The following is a 6,000-nucleotide window of genomic DNA, read 5'->3' as shown; positions in this document are numbered from 1 at the left end:
AAGAGACTGACATCAGTCTTTCTTGTTCCCATGGTTCCCCAACCCCCAGCATCAACAACTTCATCCCCAGTCCAGATGTCTTGATGCGTTATACTACTATTAATCATGCAATCCATCTCACAGGTGGGGTGTTGACTGGCTAAAGTTCAGATCACATGCGCCTTCAATGTCCTGCCAATTGTAGGAAATTAGCTAGTTTGTGGATTTTGGGAATATTAATCAGATTTATTACACCTAACCCATTCAACCATTTGTCCAAAAAGATGGTTTTACAGAGTCAGCATAATAACACTAAGAAAGTTCCTCTTGGTGGCCTGACAAGAAGAGTTACTATCTAACCAGGAATTATTACCTTTTTTGGGTAAGACTAACTTTAAATAAGCTAGGTGGAAAAGTATTTGTATGAGTTAAAGACTGAGATGTGAGCAAAAGAAAATAGAATATACTGAGGTTTATATGTGTAACATTTATTACTAGGTCTACAAATTACACAATCTACAACAACAGAAAACACAGTAAGTAGACAAACATCAAACAGGTCAAGCAACAGTGACTGAAAAATCAATACTGAAAGGGATGTGTAGAATGATATAAAAATGTAAAATTAAACTGACCATGACCTAAAAGAAGCTGGTAAAAGTGGTGAGAATCTGGAATTTTGAAGAACGCCAATTCTGAATTAAGTACTGGGTTAGCAGGTAAAGGAAAGTTGTTACTTGTGTGCCTGTAGGGTTGTGACAGTCAGAATGTAGTAGTGTCAGAGGAGAGGATTTGTCTGATTGAGACAGAGTGGAGAACTTTGTACCAATAAACAAGTCAACTCACAGATGCAGTCAAGTGAGGGTACTTTTAAAAGAGAACTATACATTAATTTATCCTGCTGGATATAGAGATGGGCACCTGAGGTTCCAGTGATTGTAATGAAACCAAGAATCAAAGGTGTACCCATAACTGTTGCTGATATATTATGAATTGCTTTGACATGACATGATGTGCTACAGAAACACTAAAATGGGGATTATTGTGATTATATATAGTATGTTAAAAATGGCATCAAAGGTAACAGTCCAGAGAACAGATGGTTTTTCTTTAAGTTGGATAAAAGTCTTTTTGGTCTAGAGAAAGGAAAGGGGGTTCCCTCGTCCAGGGGAGTGAGTGGGTATTAGTGTGCATGTGTGTGTGCGTATCTGTTGTTATGCCAATGTTGTCAGATTTCTTTAAATTCAGATTTTATAGTGGTCAATCCCGTTGTGCCTTGTAGAGTCTATGGTGGAGAGAAAGATGGTCTTTGGGGTCATTTGCTGGTAATCTGTGCCTTCCACATGTCCGTTTTCTCTCAGGTGGTGATCCTGGGCTCTTTTGGGCATAAATCCTGTCCCACGACTTTGCAGTGGTTTCCTTGCCTTCCAAATGGCTTCAATGTAATCTATTTTAAGCACAGTCCTAGTAACAGATGACCTGAAATGTGTGGAATACACCCTGAATTCTAGAGATTCGTTTCACTATCGAATGCAAGAGCAGCCCCACAATATTTTATTCCCTTTCCAAAGCGATTCCCTCCCTCTATAATTACATCATCTTGAATAATAATGCTTGTAAAATGGAGCTCTGGCATCATTGTCCCTCCTCCTCAAGTGGCATTTCCTTTTTCTAAGATGACCCTGTTACCCAGCCTAAAGACATCAAGTTATACACTCCTTGCACTCCCCTCCTTGATTTCAAACTCAGCGCCCCATTCAACACCAGCCCCACAATTTTCAGCCAAAATTTTCAACCATGGATGCAGCTTCTCCATCTGATCACTTTAACTTAAATAGCCTTGCTCTTAAAACACTGTCATCATATTACTCAGTTTGGAGTTTCTCTGCTTTTCACACCTCATATAGCCTACCATATCCCTCTCTTGACATCATAACCCGAACGAGCTTTATCACCTACACTGTTTCTCAAAATAAGTACCACGGCCATCCAAGTTCACATTAGTGGCATTAACTTCTTTGTCAAACTGCTGTCCTTAGTTCTACTGACATCCATTTCTCACCCTCACATCAACTTGCTATGAAAAGCAGTGTATTATACCTGCCCCCCTCCATTAACTCAACTGTTGAATCCATGTTTCTCCTAGCACTTGTTTTTTTGCTATGCTCTGAGTTCACAGCCATTATCACACATCTCAGCATTCAAGTCGTTTCGAGCTTTAGACACAAGCAGGACCAACCAACTTGGCCTCTCTCCCCTCAAATTTCTTTTCTGCCTAAGTTCATATTTGAGTACTTTTGAATCTAGATTACCACTGCATACTTCTCCGCAGGACCCACTTCTCACCACTGAGTCAGGCAGAGTCATAATGCGCTTCTGGTTCCACCACCATCTTTATTAGGTTTTCTTCAGGTTGGGAATTTCTCCAAAACTATACTTACCCACTTTTACTGCAACCATTGCATCCAGGGAAGGAACTTCCGACCTCATCATCAAAATTATCAGCTGCTGGTCGTCACAAGCTAATCACAGCTACAGACACAACCACCTCAAAGACATCTGAAGAGCCTACTCCCATTTTGAGGAATGACAAAGCCAAAGCTCATCAAGAGATGCCCCCACTCTGAGTCTCACTCCAAGGGTTTCTAAACGCCTCCAGGCCTATCCTCAATGCTTATTTGACTTTCATTCATCCCTGACCCTCATTCAACCCATCCTGGCCCTCATTCCAATAAACTTACCTATATACAGACGATAGACCACAGCATTACAGGGCCACCAGATCCCCATATTTTAGGGGTCAAGCATTCAGGCCTGGTGTACGCAACACATGCACTTGCCGACTTGTCAAGAATATGGTGAAGGATGACTCCTCTGACCATTGCTAATTGTTTTTGCACCACTGAACTTTCAAATGTTTTTGTAATGAGGGATTTATGCACTGCAACCCTACTATTGTACAATATCCCTCTCTTTGTAATTGTTGACAGACTGTTCTTGGTAACTCAGTCTGATCACATCCTTTTGTTTTTCTTTACATATGGCACTAATGCACAAGCATCATGGTTATCAAATGTGTGCTGTCAACCCCAGTTTCCAAGCCTATTTACTAAATTTTAAATGCAGATGTCATTTTAGTCACTGTTCCTATTGAAAGACTAGCCAGTTGAGCAGTCTTTGTGACTGAAGCCCCTGCCATCCAGCCAAAAATGAACCTGCTTTCAAAGTCACTCAGATCTTTTCCTCTTGCCATCTTAATGCAAAACTCAGAAGCAAATGGGCCTGCTCAGCATTTTTATACATGCTGGAGAGCAGGATTGGATGTTAATTGCTTAATCTTACCATGCAGTGCACCTGTGTGGAAGCATCTGCATTTGTTGTGTCATTTATTCAGGTTTTTCCTTTCATTTGTCTGCTGTCTGTAAGTGTGTCAATCACTTTCTCTTCTTTCTGAGTAGCAGAGACAAAGTGGTGTTACATCATCATGCTTCCACAAATCCTTCCAGGAAGGAGGTCAGGTGGATAGGTTTGTTGGGTGAACAATACCAGACAACGGCGATCACTTGTTACTTCCTTCTACTAATAATCAACCTTAATTTCTTTGAGCCAGAAAGTTGATCTTTCCATCACCCTAACCAAATAGTAGACATATGGGTTGTTTTGGAAGACACTGCTAAAACACATAATAGGTACAGGCATAGCCCTCTAAGAGCTGTTGCTATTGGGTTTATCCCTTACAATCGTTAAGGTTTTTTTTTGTGCCCTGTGCCCAGCACTGGGCCCCAGTCAGGTCCACATCTACAGTATATAATGCTTGCATGACCTGAGCTCTACTCCCAATAAGCCAGTTTTTTCTTTGCTGATATAGCTGGAGCCAGTGGGGCCTGCAGTTTATAGGGCTACGCCTTAACTCATAGAATCTGGGGTTATGGTACGTAACCAATGTTGTATTTTGTATAGGCTTCACCCTCTAAGAGCTGACACTATTGGGATAGGGGCGAAGCTAGATGTAGTCAATACCCCACTGGTCCAAAAAGCACTGAATACCCCAGTACCCTCCAGCTCATGAGCACTGCAACTGGTACACAACACATAATCGGTACAATGAAGCCATTGCCCTCTCCTGCACTAAGCACTGCCTGAAGGATCAGGTCGATAACCCCTTTCAATCACATAACATGCCTGTTGCTGTGAAAGGGGAATGAGAAAGGCAGGAAAAGGCAGCAAAAAAAAAAAAAAAAAAAAAACTCCCCAGGTTAATATCACATGGGAAGTGTGGAAAGAATAATCATTGGACCTAGGCTTTGTTAGCACCATGGTTTAACCATCTGAGCTAACCAGCTATCAAGTGCACAGTTGAAGCTCTTTACAGCAATGCGTGTGTGTGCATAAAAAGCCACGAGCCAAGAGAGTGTTACCAGTTATTTAGCATCCAACACTGAATGAGTTAAGGAAAGCTCTGACATGTCCTGTAAGTAAAAACGGATAAAAAGACACAGGGAATTCCACGATGCCACTGCAAAGATATCCTCATTCCATTGAAAAAAGCTGTGGAGGACAGCTTTTGTAGAGTGAGCGCAAATGTCATGCGGGGGGTCCTTCCCTGCTGCAACATATGCCTCAGTGATGACTCCAAACAACCAGTGAGACAGCCGTTGTTAAGGTTAAGGCTAAGAGAAGCACGTAAAACCACATGTAACTCCCACTGAGGCACAAGTGCACAGGTTGCTGTCTTCTGACCCCTTTTCAGAAAGTGTTTAATCAGTCGGCACGCAAAGAGAGATCTCTCCCCAAAACACTCATGGCAGGACCATAGACAAAGCCGGATTTCTGTCTACTAGAAGCTGGAGAAAAGTCAGCACATGAGATAAAGGGCATGATCAGGGATTTGTGACCCGACTCCACACACCAGCGCTGAAAAGGTTACCATTTCAACACGTAACAGGCTGTAATGGATGGAGTTCTCATAACTTGGATAGCGTGTATAACTGCAGAAGATAAACCTAGGATCTCCAAATGTTCCTTTTCAGCAGCCAAGCCCACAGGCACTGGCCTATCACAGAAAAATTCTGGATCATATTGTCAACTTGTGTCAGTGCGTCTCTGCATTACAGGACCTCCAATGGCTCTCCCGACAACAGCTGAATCACTATGGCCAACCATGACACGCTTGTGTGCTCTGGAGCCACCGGGATCACCAACAACTGTTCCTCCTGGATACGTTCTAAGAGGCGAGGTATCAGGGGAATGGGAGGGAAGGCGTAGAGGAGGGTCTTGGGCCATGGGTGATGAGATAATGCATCCACCCCCAGTGGAGCGCCATCCTGCGCACTCATGGAGAATCAAAGTGCGCATTGTGAGTTTTGGCTTTATCCACTTCTGCTCTCCCGAATTTGTATCACAACATCCGATTGAGTATGGGATTCAACTTCCACTCGCTTTTGTGTGGACCCACCTTGACATCAAGCCTGCGGCTCAGTTCTGCTTGCCTGGATTATAATACGGTTCTGACTGAGCGCAGTTTCGCATGAGCACACAGTAGGAGACTCCTGGCTGTCTACAGTGGTCGAGCTGAGCGAACATCCCCCTTGGCAACAGTTGTCATGTTGTGTGTCCTCACTACCACATGTTTGTCTTTCAGCAGTGAGGCAAATTTTTTCAGCACTTTCAACACTGTGGACAGCTCCAGGCAGTTTATGTGGTGAGATGGAGGCTCTGACCATTTTCCTCCCACAACCTGAGACTAATACATTCCCATCCATACAGTCTGTGTACACTGGTATGTGTGACGTCACTCTCCCTAGGGGGACTACTGCTAACAGAGCACAGGGTTTCCCTGGTATAGGTCTGACTGCACTGATACAGGGACAGTCACCATGCATCTATTGTGGAATATTGGGTCAAGATGGAGACTGCTGAATCAACTCTGAAGTTTTTTCATGTGGAGGAGACACAGGGGAACCACCGCATGACTGGCTGACATCTTGCCCAGCGGGTGCATCCCAGATAGAGCTATCACTG

Source organism: Xiphias gladius, chromosome 17 (genome assembly GCF_016859285.1).
Source record: "Xiphias gladius isolate SHS-SW01 ecotype Sanya breed wild chromosome 17, ASM1685928v1, whole genome shotgun sequence".
NCBI lineage: Eukaryota > Metazoa > Chordata > Actinopteri > Istiophoriformes > Xiphiidae > Xiphias > Xiphias gladius.
The sequence above is the reverse complement of the archived record's forward strand: the minus strand, read 5'-3'. Positions refer to the sequence as shown.